Source organism: Phyllobates terribilis, unplaced genomic scaffold, assembly GCF_046119375.1.
Source record: "Phyllobates terribilis strain yellow unplaced genomic scaffold, ASM4611937v1 Scaffold_414__1_contigs__length_1644244, whole genome shotgun sequence".
Classification (NCBI taxonomy): domain Eukaryota; kingdom Metazoa; phylum Chordata; class Amphibia; order Anura; family Dendrobatidae; genus Phyllobates; species Phyllobates terribilis.
The window spans coordinates 1,218,993-1,232,544 of record NW_027363174.1 but is presented as its reverse complement, the minus strand read 5'-3'; the positions used below and the strand labels follow the sequence as shown (position 1 = coordinate 1,232,544).

Genomic DNA, 13,552 nt, shown 5'->3' with positions numbered 1-13,552 from the left:
TGTAATGTAATGCAATGCTATCTATCTAGCTCTCCCTCTATACTTCCTTTTGGATAAACAGACATATTAGGCAAGCATTTTGGAGCTTTCACCTAAATAACTACAGGTGGTGAGATAAGCTGCACAATATAATTGACCTTTCAGTATATTGTTGCACACACACCATCTATTTAGCAAATGCCCTTGTTATCAACAGCAGCCTTTTAAACTCACCTGAGCTAACAGGTATGTGAGCTGGTTACTCTGCTGCGCTTAAAATTTCTTTTTTGGTTTGCTACAATGCCTTTTCTGAAACGTTGTCTCCCTCTGCTGGAACACTGACTTCTTTCATTTAATGCCTGCAGACTATAAAAGAGAAACCAACCCAAAAAGTTTGGTTGATTAGTCTGTGGCATTCTTTTAAACTGTTGCTTATGGCGGTCTCTGTGAGCTTCTCAGTGACATTCAGCCATCCAGGTATCCCGCCTGCAGTAGACGGAATGTGGCAATGGAACGCTGGCTGCGCGTGTCATAATAGGCTCTGAGCCTTTATATACCTGCGCAGAGCAGCAGCCACCTTCAGTCTGCTGCTGGACAGCCAGCAGCAGCAGCAGCAGGAGAGGTAATTAATCAGCAACCCTCCTGCTAAGGGTAGACAGCTGCTCGTTCCACCCCCCCCCCGCCTTAATTGGTTCTCCTCCCTTCCAACGGTGTTGAGGCGGGTGGGAACAGCCGGGGGTTGAGGGTACTGTGCTAAAAGAGGTGGAGTTATGCAGATCTAAAACGCGTGGATTGCAGCAGCAGCAAGCCGAAAAGTGCAGGCATGTGAGGGATCTAGAGGTTGACAGCATGTCTTCTTAACGGGAGTCCAGGTGGCCATCTCCACAAATGGACTTTTCAGAATCCTTGGGTGGCACCGTAGTCGGAAACCAATTTTGGTTATCGCTTCTCGGCCTTTTGGCTAAGATCAAGTGTAGTATCTGTTCTTATCAGTTTAATATCTGATACGTCCCCTATCTGGGGAGCATATATTAAATGGATTTTTAGAACAGGGAGATGGAAAAAGAGCTTGCTCTGTCCACTCCACGCATTGACCTGGTATTGCAGTATCTCCAGGACCGGTGCACCCCTTCTTTAATGCAGTTTCTAAAATCAGAAAGAATTGAATTCAATGCTTTTTGTTCATTTTGCTTGTTTGTCGGATTTTGGGATGGACTCTTTGGCTTTGCTTTTCTTCTCCTCATTGGATTTTTCATGTTAAAAGTTGCAGAAGCCAGATGACAAGCTCATTTTGGTTCAACTTCAGCAACTGTGCATTGCATTGCCATGTAATGTAATGTAATGCAATGCTATCTATCTAGCTCTCCCTCTATACTTCCTTTTGGATAAACAGACATATTAGGCAAGCATTTTGGAGCTTTCACCTAAATAACTACAGGTGGTGAGATAAGCTGCACAATATAATTGACCTTTCAGTATATTGTTGCACACACACCATCTATTTAGCAAATGCCCTTGTTATCAACAGCAGCCTTTTAAACTCACCTGAGCTAACAGGTATGTGAGCTGGTTACTCTGCTGCGCTTAAAATTTCTTTTTTGGTTTGCTACAATGCCTTTTCTGAAACGTTGTCTCCCTCTGCTGGAACACTGACTTCTTTCATTTAATGCCTGCAGACTATAAAAGAGAAACCAACCCAAAAAGTTTGGTTGATTAGTCTGTGGCATTCTTTTAAACTGTTGCTTATGGCGGTCTCTGTGAGCTTCTCAGTGACATTCAGCCATCCAGGTATCCCGCCTGCAGTAGACGGAATGTGGCAATGGAACGCTGGCTGCGCGTGTCATAATAGGCTCTGAGCCTTTATATACCTGCGCACAGCAGCAGCCACCTTCAGTCTGCTGCTGGACAGCCAGCAGCAGCAGCAGCAGGAGAGGTAATTAATCAGCAACCCTCCTGCTAAGGGTAGACAGCTGCTCGTTCCACCCCCCCCCCCCCCCGCCTTAATTGGTTCTCCTCCCTTCCAACGGTGTTGAGGCGGGTGGGAACAGCCGGGGGTTGAGGGTACTGTGCTAAAAGAGGTGGAGTTATGCAGATCTAAAACGCGTGGATTGCAGCAGCAGCAAGCCGAAAAGTGCAGGCATGTGAGGGATCTAGAGGTTGACAGCATGTCTTCTTAACGGGAGTCCAGGTGGCCATCTCCACAAATGGACTTTTCAGAATCCTTGGGTGGCACCGTAGTCGGAAACCAATTCTGGTTATTGCTTCTCGGCCTTTTGGCTAAGATCAAGTGTAGTATCTGTTCTTATCAGTTTAATATCTGATACGTCCCCTATCTGGGGACCATATATTAAATGGATTTTTAGAACAGGGAGATGGAAAAAGAGCTTGCTCTGTCCACTCCACGCATTGAACTGGTATTGCAGTATCTCCAGGACCGGTGCACCCCTTCTTTAATGCAGTTTCTAAAATCAGAAAGAATTGAATTCAATGCTTTTTGTTCATTTTGCTTGTTTGTCGGATTTTGGGATGGACTCTTTGGCTTTGCTTTTCTTCTCCTCATTGGATTTTTCATGTTAAAAGTTGCAGAAGCCAGATGACAAGCTCATTTTGGTTCAACTTCAGCAACTGTGCATTGCATTGCCATGTAATGTAATGTAATGCAATGCTATCTATCTAGCTCTCCCTCTATACTTCCTTTTGGATAAACAGACATATTAGGCAAGCATTTTGGAGCTTTCACCTAAATAACTACAGGTGGTGAGATAAGCTGCACAATATAATTGACCTTTCAGTATATTGTTGCACACACACCATCTATTTAGCAAATGCCCTTGTTATCAACAGCAGCCTTTTAAACTCACCTGAGCTAACAGGTATGTGAGCTGGTTACTCTGCTGCGCTTAAAATTTCTTTTTTGGTTTGCTACAATGCCTTTTCTGAAACGTTGTCTCCCTCTGCTGGAACACTGACTTCTTTCATTTAATGCCTGCAGACTATAAAAGAGAAACCAACCCAAAAAGTTTGGTTGATTAGTCTGTGGCATTCTTTTAAACTGTTGCTTATGGCGGTCTCTGTGAGCTTCTCCGTGACATTCAGCCATCCAGGTATCCCGCCTGCAGTAGACGGAATGTGGCAATGGAACGCTGGCTGCGCGTGTCATAATAGGCTCTGAGCCTTTATATACCTGCGCACAGCAGCAGCCACCTTCAGTCTGCTGCTGGACAGCCAGCAGCAGCAGCAGCAGGAGAGGTAATTAATCAGCAACCCTCCTGCTAAGGGTAGACAGCTGCTCGTTCCACCCCCCCCCCCCCGCCTTAATTGGTTCTCCTCCCTTCCAACGGTGTTGAGGCGGGTGGGAACAGCCGGGGGTTGAGGGTACTGTGCTAAAAGAGGTGGAGTTATGCAGATCTAAAACGCGTGGATTGCAGCAGCAGCAAGCCGAAAAGTGCAGGCATGTGAGGGATCTAGAGGTTGACAGCATGTCTTCTTAACGGGAGTCCAGGTGGCCATCTCCACAAATGGACTTTTCAGAATCCTTGGGTGGCACCGTAGTCGGAAACCAATTCTGGTTATCGCTTCTCGGCCTTTTGGCTAAGATCAAGTGTAGTATCTGTTCTTATCAGTTTAATATCTGATACGTCCCCTATCTGGGGACCATATATTAAATGGATTTTTAGAACAGGGAGATGGAAAAAGAGCTTGCTCTGTCCACTCCACGCATTGACCTGGTATTGCAGTATCTCCAGGACCGGTGCACCCCTTCTTTAATGCAGTTTCTAAAATCAGAAAGAATTGAATTCAATGCTTTTTGTTCATTTTGCTTGTTTGTCGGATTTTGGGATGGACTCTTTGGCTTTGCTTTTCTTCTCCTCATTGGATTTTTCATGTTAAAAGTTGCAGAAACCAGATGACAAGCTCATTTTGGTTCAACTTCAGCAACTGTGCATTGCATTGCCATGTAATGTAATGTAATGCAATGCTATCTATCTAGCTCTCCCTCTATACTTCCTTTTGGATAAACAGACATATTAGGCAAGCATTTTGGAGCTTTCACCTAAATAACTACAGGTGGTGAGATAAGCTGCACAATATAATTGACCTTTCAGTATATTGTTGCACACACACCATCTATTTAGCAAATGCCCTTGTTATCAACAGCAGCCTTTTAAACTCACCTGAGCTAACAGGTATGTGAGCTGGTTACTCTGCTGCGCTTAAAATTTCTTTTTTGGTTTGCTACAATGCCTTTTCTGAAACGTTGTCTCCCTCTGCTGGAACACTGACTTCTTTCATTTAATGCCTGCAGACTATAAAAGAGAAACCAACCCAAAAAGTTTGGTTGATTAGTCTGTGGCATTCTTTTAAACTGTTGCTTATGGCGGTCTCTGTGAGCTTCTCAGTGACATTCAGCCATCCAGGTATCCCGCCTGCAGTAGACGGAATGTGGCAATGGAACGCTGGCTGCGCGTGTCATAATAGGCTCTGAGCCTTTATATACCTGCGCAGAGCAGCAGCCACCTTCAGTCTGCTGCTGGACAGCCAGCAGCAGCAGCAGCAGGAGAGGTAATTAATCAGCAACCCTCCTGCTAAGGGTAGACAGCTGCTCGTTCCACCCCCCCCCCCGCCTTAATTGGTTCTCCTCCCTTCCAACGGTGTTGAGGCGGGTGGGAACAGCCGGGGGTTGAGGGTACTGTGCTAAAAGAGGTGGAGTTATGCAGATCTAAAACGCGTGGATTGCAGCAGCAGCAAGCCGAAAAGTGCAGGCATGTGAGGGATCTAGAGGTTGACAGCATGTCTTCTTAACGGGAGTCCAGGTGGCCATCTCCACAAATGGACTTTTCAGAATCCTTGGGTGGCACCGTAGTCGGAAACCAATTTTGGTTATCGCTTCTCGGCCTTTTGGCTAAGATCAAGTGTAGTATCTGTTCTTATCAGTTTAATATCTGATACGTCCCCTATCTGGGGAGCATATATTAAATGGATTTTTAGAACAGGGAGATGGAAAAAGAGCTTGCTCTGTCCACTCCACGCATTGACCTGGTATTGCAGTATCTCCAGGACCGGTGCACCCCTTCTTTAATGCAGTTTCTAAAATCAGAAAGAATTGAATTCAATGCTTTTTGTTCATTTTGCTTGTTTGTCGGATTTTGGGATGGACTCTTTGGCTTTGCTTTTCTTCTCCTCATTGGATTTTTCATGTTAAAAGTTGCAGAAGCCAGATGACAAGCTCATTTTGGTTCAACTTCAGCAACTGTGCATTGCATTGCCATGTAATGTAATGTAATGCAATGCTATCTATCTAGCTCTCCCTCTATACTTCCTTTTGGATAAACAGACATATTAGGCAAGCATTTTGGAGCTTTCACCTAAATAACTACAGGTGGTGAGATAAGCTGCACAATATAATTGACCTTTCAGTATATTGTTGCACACACACCATCTATTTAGCAAATGCCCTTGTTATCAACAGCAGCCTTTTAAACTCACCTGAGCTAACAGGTATGTGAGCTGGTTACTCTGCTGCGCTTAAAATTTCTTTTTTGGTTTGCTACAATGCCTTTTCTGAAACGTTGTCTCCCTCTGCTGGAACACTGACTTCTTTCATTTAATGCCTGCAGACTATAAAAGAGAAACCAACCCAAAAAGTTTGGTTGATTAGTCTGTGGCATTCTTTTAAACTGTTGCTTATGGCGGTCTCTGTGAGCTTCTCAGTGACATTCAGCCATCCAGGTATCCCGCCTGCAGTAGACGGAATGTGGCAATGGAACGCTGGCTGCGCGTGTCATAATAGGCTCTGAGCCTTTATATACCTGCGCACAGCAGCAGCCACCTTCAGTCTGCTGCTGGACAGCCAGCAGCAGCAGCAGCAGGAGAGGTAATTAATCAGCAACCCTCCTGCTAAGGGTAGACAGCTGCTCGTTCCACCCCCCCCCCCCCCGCCTTAATTGGTTCTCCTCCCTTCCAACGGTGTTGAGGCGGGTGGGAACAGCCGGGGGTTGAGGGTACTGTGCTAAAAGAGGTGGAGTTATGCAGATCTAAAACGCGTGGATTGCAGCAGCAGCAAGCCGAAAAGTGCAGGCATGTGAGGGATCTAGAGGTTGACAGCATGTCTTCTTAACGGGAGTCCAGGTGGCCATCTCCACAAATGGACTTTTCAGAATCCTTGGGTGGCACCGTAGTCGGAAACCAATTCTGGTTATTGCTTCTCGGCCTTTTGGCTAAGATCAAGTGTAGTATCTGTTCTTATCAGTTTAATATCTGATACGTCCCCTATCTGGGGACCATATATTAAATGGATTTTTAGAACAGGGAGATGGAAAAAGAGCTTGCTCTGTCCACTCCACGCATTGAACTGGTATTGCAGTATCTCCAGGACCGGTGCACCCCTTCTTTAATGCAGTTTCTAAAATCAGAAAGAATTGAATTCAATGCTTTTTGTTCATTTTGCTTGTTTGTCGGATTTTGGGATGGACTCTTTGGCTTTGCTTTTCTTCTCCTCATTGGATTTTTCATGTTAAAAGTTGCAGAAGCCAGATGACAAGCTCATTTTGGTTCAACTTCAGCAACTGTGCATTGCATTGCCATGTAATGTAATGTAATGCAATGCTATCTATCTAGCTCTCCCTCTATACTTCCTTTTGGATAAACAGACATATTAGGCAAGCATTTTGGAGCTTTCACCTAAATAACTACAGGTGGTGAGATAAGCTGCACAATATAATTGACCTTTCAGTATATTGTTGCACACACACCATCTATTTAGCAAATGCCCTTGTTATCAACAGCAGCCTTTTAAACTCACCTGAGCTAACAGGTATGTGAGCTGGTTACTCTGCTGCGCTTAAAATTTATTTTTTGGTTTGCTACAATGCCTTTTCTGAAACGTTGTCTCCCTCTGCTGGAACACTGACTTCTTTCATTTAATGCCTGCAGACTATAAAAGAGAAACCAACCCAAAAAGTTTGGTTGATTAGTCTGTGGCATTCTTTTAAACTGTTGTTTATGGCGGTCTCTGTGAGCTTCTCAGTGACATTCAGCCATCCAGGTATCCCGCCTGCAGTAGACGGAATGTGGCAATGGAACGCTGGCTGCGCGTGTCATAATAGGCTCTGAGCCTTTATATACCTGCGCACAGCAGCAGCCACCTTCAGTCTGCTGCTGGACAGCCAGCAGCAGCAGCAGCAGGAGAGGTAATTAATCAGCAACCCTCCTGCTAAGGGTAGACAGCTGCTCGTTCCACCCCCCCCCCCCCCGCCTTAATTGGTTCTCCTCCCTTCCAACGGTGTTGAGGCGGGTGGGAACAGCCGGGGGTTGAGGGTACTGTGCTAAAAGAGGTGGAGTTATGCAGATCTAAAACGCGTGGATTGCAGCAGCAGCAAGCCGAAAAGTGCAGGCATGTGAGGGATCTAGAGGTTGACAGCATGTCTTCTTAACGGGAGTCCAGGTGGCCATCTCCACAAATGGACTTTTCAGAATCCTTGGGTGGCACCGTAGTCGGAAACCAATTCTGGTTATCGCTTCTCGGCCTTTTGGCTAAGATCAAGTGTAGTATCTGTTCTTATCAGTTTAATATCTGATACGTCCCCTATCTGGGGACCATATATTAAATGGATTTTTAGAACAGGGAGATGGAAAAAGAGCTTGCTCTGTCCACTCCACGCATTGACCTGGTATTGCAGTATCTCCAGGACCGGTGCACCCCTTCTTTAATGCAGTTTCTAAAATCAGAAAGAATTGAATTCAATGCTTTTTGTTCATTTTGCTTGTTTGTCGGATTTTGGGATGGACTCTTTGGCTTTGCTTTTCTTCTCCTCATTGGATTTTTCATGTTAAAAGTTGCAGAAACCAGATGACAAGCTCATTTTGGTTCAACTTCAGCAACTGTGCATTGCATTGCCATGTAATGTAATGTAATGCAATGCTATCTATCTAGCTCTCCCTCTATACTTCCTTTTGGATAAACAGACATATTAGGCAAGCATTTTGGAGCTTTCACCTAAATAACTACAGGTGGTGAGATAAGCTGCACAATATAATTGACCTTTCAGTATATTGTTGCACACACACCATCTATTTAGCAAATGCCCTTGTTATCAACAGCAGCCTTTTAAACTCACCTGAGCTAACAGGTATGTGAGCTGGTTACTCTGCTGTGCTTAAAATTTCTTTTTTGGTTTGCTACAATGCCTTTTCTGAAACGTTGTCTCCCTCTGCTGGAACACTGACTTCTTTCATTTAATGCCTGCAGACTATAAAAGAGAAACCAACCCAAAAAGTTTGGTTGATTAGTCTGTGGCATTCTTTTAAACTGTTGCTTATGGCGGTCTCTGTGAGCTTCTCAGTGACATTCAGCCATCCAGGTATCCCGCCTGCAGTAGACGGAATGTGGCAATGGAACGCTGGCTGCGCGTGTCATAATAGGCTCTGAGCCTTTATATACCTGCGCACAGCAGCAGCCACCTTCAGTCTGCTGCTGGACAGCCAGCAGCAGCAGCAGCAGGAGAGGTAATTAATCAGCAACCCTCCTGCTAAGGGTAGACAGCTGCTCGTTCCACCCCCCCCCCCGCCTTAATTGGTTCTCCTCCCTTCCAACGGTGTTGAGGCGGGTGGGAACAGCCGGGGGTTGAGGGTACTGTGCTAAAAGAGGTGGAGTTATGCAGATCTAAAACGCGTGGATTGCAGCAGCAGCAAGCCGAAAAGTGCAGGCATGTGAGGGATCTAGAGGTTGACAGCATGTCTTCTTAACGGGAGTCCAGGTGGCCATCTCCACAAATGGACTTTTCAGAATCCTTGGGTGGCACCGTAGTCGGAAACCAATTCTGGTTATCGCTTCTCGGCATTTTGGCTAAGATCAAGTGTAGTATCTGTTCTTATCAGTTTAATATCTGATACGTCCCCTATCTGGGGACCATATATTAAATGGATTTTTAGAACAGGGAGATGGAAAAAGAGCTTGCTCTGTCCACTCCACGCATTGACCTGGTATTGCAGTATCTCCAGGACCGGTGCACCCCTTCTTTAATGCAGTTTCTAAAATCAGAAAGAATTGAATTCAATGCTTTTTGTTCATTTTGCTTGTTTGTCGGATTTTGGGATGGACTCTTTGGCTTTGCTTTTCTTCTCCTCATTGGATTTTTCATGTTAAAAGTTGCAGAAGCCAGATGACAAGCTCATTTTGGTTCAACTTCAGCAACTGTGCATTGCATTGCCATGTAATGTAATGTAATGCAATGCTATCTATCTAGCTCTCCCTCTATACTTCCTTTTGGATAAACAGACATATTAGGCAAGCATTTTGGAGCTTTCACCTAAATAACTACAGGTGGTGAGATAAGCTGCACAATATAATTGACCTTTCAGTATAATGTTGCACACACACCATCTATTTAGCAAATGCCCTTGTTATCAACAGCAGCCTTTTAAACTCACCTGAGCTAACAGGTATGTGAGCTGGTTACTCTGCTGCGCTTAAAATTTCTTTTTTGGTTTGCTACAATGCCTTTTCTGAAACGTTGTCTCCCTCTGCTGGAACACTGACTTCTTTCATTTAATGCCTGCAGACTATAAAAGAGAAACCAACCCAAAAAGTTTGGTTGATTAGTCTGTGGCATTCTTTTAAACTGTTGCTTATGGCGGTCTCTGTGAGCTTCTCAGTGACATTCAGCCATCCAGGTATCCCGCCTGCAGTAGACGGAATGTGGCAATGGAACGCTGGCTGCGCGTGTCATAATAGGCTCTGAGCCTTTATATACCTGCGCACAGCAGCAGCCACCTTCAGTCTGCTGCTGGACAGCCAGCAGCAGCAGCAGCAGGAGAGGTAATTAATCAGCAACCCTCCTGCTAAGGGTAGACAGCTGCTCGTTCCACCCCCCCCCGCCTTAATTGGTTCTCCTCCCTTCCAACGGTGTTGAGGCGGGTGGGAACAGCCGGGGGTTGAGGGTACTGTGCTAAAAGAGGTGGAGTTATGCAGATCTAAAACGCGTGGATTGCAGCAGCAGCAAGCCGAAAAGTGCAGGCATGTGAGGGATCTAGAGGTTGACAGCATGTCTTCTTAACGGGAGTCCAGGTGGCCATCTCCACAAATGGACTTTTCAGAATCCTTGGGTGGCACCGTAGTCGGAAACCAATTCTGGTTATCGCTTCTCGGCCTTTTGGCTAAGATCAAGTGTAGTATCTGTTCTTATCAGTTTAATATCTGATACGTCCCCTATCTGGGGACCATATATTAAATGGATTTTTAGAACAGGGAGATGGAAAAAGAGCTTGCTCTGTCCACTCCACGCATTGACCTGGTATTGCAGTATCTCCAGGACCGGTGCACCCCTTCTTTAATGCAGTTTCTAAAATCAGAAAGAATTGAATTCAATGCTTTTTGTTCATTTTGCTTGTTTGTCGGATTTTGGGATGGACTCTTTGGCTTTGCTTTTCTTCTCCTCATTGGATTTTTCATGTTAAAAGTTGCAGAAGCCAGATGACAAGCTCATTTTGGTTCAACTTCAGCAACTGTGCATTGCATTGCCATGTAATGTAATGTAATGCAATGCTATCTATCTAGCTCTCCCTCTATACTTCCTTTTGGATAAACAGACATATTAGGCAAGCATTTTGGAGCTTTCACCTAAATAACTACAGGTGGTGAGATAAGCTGCACAATATAATTGACCTTTCAGTATATTGTTGCACACACACCATCTATTTAGCAAATGCCCTTGTTATCAACAGCAGCCTTTTAAACTCACCTGAGCTAACAGGTATGTGAGCTGGTTACTCTGCTGCGCTTAAAATTTCTTTTTTGGTTTGCTACAATGCCTTTTCTGAAACGTTGCCTCCCTCTGCTGGAACACTGACTTCTTTCATTTAATGCCTGCAGACTATAAAAGAGAAACCAACCCAAAAAGTTTGGTTGATTAGTCTGTGGCATTCTTTTAAACTGTTGCTTATGGCGGTCTCTGTGAGCTTCTCAGTGACATTCAGCCATCCAGGTATCCCGCCTGCAGTAGACGGAATGTGGCAATGGAACGCTGGCTGCGCGTGTCATAATAGGCTCTGAGCCTTTATATACCTGCGCACAGCAGCAGCCACCTTCAGTCTGCTGCTGGACAGCCAGCAGCAGCAGCAGCAGGAGAGGTAATTAATCAGCAACCCTCCTGCTAAGGGTAGACAGCTGCTCGTTCCACCCCCCCCCCCCCCGCCTTAATTGGTTCTCCTCCCTTCCAACGGTGTTGAGGCGGGTGGGAACAGCCGGGGGTTGAGGGTACTGTGCTAAAAGAGGTGGAGTTATGCAGATCTAAAACGCGTGGATTGCAGCAGCAGCAAGCCGAAAAGTGCAGGCATGTGAGGGATCTAGAGGTTGACAGCATGTCTTCTTAACGGGAGTCCAGGTGGCCATCTCCACAAATGGACTTTTCAGAATCCTTGGGTGGCACCGTAGTCGGAAACCAATTCTGGTTATCGCTTCTCGGCCTTTTGGCTAAGATCAAGTGTAGTATCTGTTCTTATCAGTTTAATATCTGATACGTCCCCTATCTGGGGACCATATATTAAATGGATTTTTAGAACAGGGAGATGGAAAAAGAGCTTGCTCTGTCCACTCCACGCATTGACCTGGTATTGCAGTATCTCCAGGACCGGTGCACCCCTTCTTTAATGCAGTTTCTAAAATCAGAAAGAATTGAATTCAATGCTTTTTGTTCATTTTGCTTGTTTGTCGGATTTTGGGATGGACTCTTTGGCTTTGCTTTTCTTCTCCTCATTGGATTTTTCATGTTAAAAGTTGCAGAAGCCAGATGACAAGCTCATTTTGGTTCAACTTCAGCAACTGTGCATTGCATTGCCATGTAATGTAATGTAATGCAATGCTATCTATCTAGCTCTCCCTCTATACTTCCTTTTGGATAAACAGACATATTAGGCAAGCATTTTGGAGCTTTCACCTAAATAACTACAGGTGGTGAGATAAGCTGCACAATATAATTGACCTTTCAGTATATTGTTGCACACACACCATCTATTTAGCAAATGCCCTTGTTATCAACAGCAGCCTTTTAAACTCACCTGAGCTAACAGGTATGTGAGCTGGTTACTCTGCTGCGCTTAAAATTTCTTTTTTGGTTTGCTACAATGCCTTTTCTGAAACGTTGTCTCCCTCTGCTGGAACACTGACTTCTTTCATTTAATGCCTGCAGACTATAAAAGAGAAACCAACCCAAAAAGTTTGGTTGATTAGTCTGTGGCATTCTTTTAAACTGTTGCTTATGGCGGTCTCTGTGAGCTTCTCAGTGACATTCAGCCATCCAGGTATCCCGCCTGCAGTAGACGGAATGTGGCAATGGAACGCTGGCTGCGCGTGTCATAATAGGCTCTGAGCCATTATATACCTGCGCACAGCAGCAGCCACCTTCAGTCTGCTGCTGGACAGCCAGCAGCAGCAGCAGCAGGAGAGGTAATTAATCAGCAACCCTCCTGCTAAGGGTAGACAGCTGCTCGTTCCACCCCCCCCCCGCCTTAATTGGTTCTCCTCCCTTCCAACGGTGTTGAGGCGGGTGGGAACAGCCGGGGGTTGAGGGTACTGTGCTAAAAGAGGTGGAGTTATGCAGATCTAAAACGCGTGGATTGCAGCAGCAGCAAGCCGAAAAGTGCAGGCATGTGAGGGATCTAGAGGTTGACAGCATGTCTTCTTAACGGGAGTCCAGGTGGCCATCTCCACAAATGGACTTTTCAGAATCCTTGGGTGGCACCGTAGTCGGAAACCAATTCTGGTTATCGCTTCTCGGCCTTTTGGCTAAGATCAAGTGTAGTATCTGTTCTTATCAGTTTAATATCTGATACGTCCCCTATCTGGGGACCATATATTAAATGGATTTTTAGAACAGGGAGATGGAAAAAGAGCTTGCTCTGTCCACTCCACGCATTGACCTGGTATTGCAGTATCTCCAGGACCAGTGCACCCCTTCTTTAATGCAGTTTCTAAAATCAGAAAGAATTGAATTCAATGCTTTTTGTTCATTTTGCTTGTTTGTCGGATTTTGGGATGGACTCTTTGGCTTTGCTTTTCTTCTCCTCATTGGATTTTTCATGTTAAAAGTTGCAGAAGCCAGATGACAAGCTCATTTTGGTTCAACTTCAGCAACTGTGCATTGCATTGCCATGTAATGTAATGTAATGCAATGCTATCTATCTAGCTCTCCCTCTATACTTCCTTTTGGATAAACAGACATATTAGGCAAGCATTTTGGAGCTTTCACCTAAATAACTACAGGTGGTGAGATAAGCTGCACAATATAATTGACCTTTCAGTATATTGTTGCACACACACCATCTATTTAGCAAATGCCCTTGTTATCAACAGCAGCCTTTTAAACTCACCTGAGCTAACAGGTATGTGAGCTGGTTACTCTGCTGCGCTTAAAATTTCTTTTTTGGTTTGCTACAATGCCTTTTCTGAAACGTTGTCTCCCTCTGCTGGAACACTGACTTCTTTCATTTAATGCCTGCAGACTATAAAAGAGAAACCAACCCAAAAAGTTTGGTTGATTAGTCTGTGGCATTCTTTTAAACTGTTGCTTATGGCGGT

At 45.0% G+C, this 13,552-nt stretch overlaps 10 non-coding genes across 10 annotated transcripts; all 10 read left to right on the top strand.

Annotated features, from left to right (window-relative positions):
• Window positions 1-920: 920 nt before the first annotated feature.
• On the top strand, window positions 921-1,111 carry LOC141226112 (U2 spliceosomal RNA). The gene has a single exon (XR_012293339.1). It is a non-coding gene; the product is annotated as a U2 spliceosomal RNA (small nuclear RNA).
• Window positions 1,112-2,236: 1,125 nt separating this feature from the next.
• LOC141226164 (U2 spliceosomal RNA) lies at window positions 2,237-2,427 on the top strand. The gene has a single exon (XR_012293390.1). It is a non-coding gene; the product is annotated as a U2 spliceosomal RNA (small nuclear RNA).
• A 1,123-nt stretch (window positions 2,428-3,550) lies between these two features.
• On the top strand, window positions 3,551-3,741 carry LOC141225786 (U2 spliceosomal RNA). The gene has a single exon (XR_012293024.1). It is a non-coding gene; the product is annotated as a U2 spliceosomal RNA (small nuclear RNA).
• A 1,121-nt stretch (window positions 3,742-4,862) lies between these two features.
• LOC141226111 (U2 spliceosomal RNA) lies at window positions 4,863-5,053 on the top strand. The gene has a single exon (XR_012293338.1). It is a non-coding gene; the product is annotated as a U2 spliceosomal RNA (small nuclear RNA).
• A 1,124-nt stretch (window positions 5,054-6,177) lies between these two features.
• On the top strand, window positions 6,178-6,368 carry LOC141226163 (U2 spliceosomal RNA). Its single transcript, XR_012293389.1, has one exon. It is a non-coding gene; the product is annotated as a U2 spliceosomal RNA (small nuclear RNA).
• Window positions 6,369-7,492: 1,124 nt separating this feature from the next.
• Window positions 7,493-7,683, top strand: LOC141225785 (U2 spliceosomal RNA). The gene has a single exon (XR_012293023.1). It is a non-coding gene; the product is annotated as a U2 spliceosomal RNA (small nuclear RNA).
• Window positions 7,684-8,804: 1,121 nt separating this feature from the next.
• On the top strand, window positions 8,805-8,995 carry LOC141226177 (U2 spliceosomal RNA). The gene has a single exon (XR_012293403.1). It is a non-coding gene; the product is annotated as a U2 spliceosomal RNA (small nuclear RNA).
• Window positions 8,996-10,114: 1,119 nt separating this feature from the next.
• On the top strand, window positions 10,115-10,305 carry LOC141225784 (U2 spliceosomal RNA). The gene has a single exon (XR_012293022.1). It is a non-coding gene; the product is annotated as a U2 spliceosomal RNA (small nuclear RNA).
• A 1,124-nt stretch (window positions 10,306-11,429) lies between these two features.
• Window positions 11,430-11,620, top strand: LOC141225783 (U2 spliceosomal RNA). The gene has a single exon (XR_012293021.1). It is a non-coding gene; the product is annotated as a U2 spliceosomal RNA (small nuclear RNA).
• Window positions 11,621-12,740: 1,120 nt separating this feature from the next.
• On the top strand, window positions 12,741-12,931 carry LOC141226558 (U2 spliceosomal RNA). The gene has a single exon (XR_012293686.1). It is a non-coding gene; the product is annotated as a U2 spliceosomal RNA (small nuclear RNA).
• Window positions 12,932-13,552: the final 621 nt, after the last annotated feature.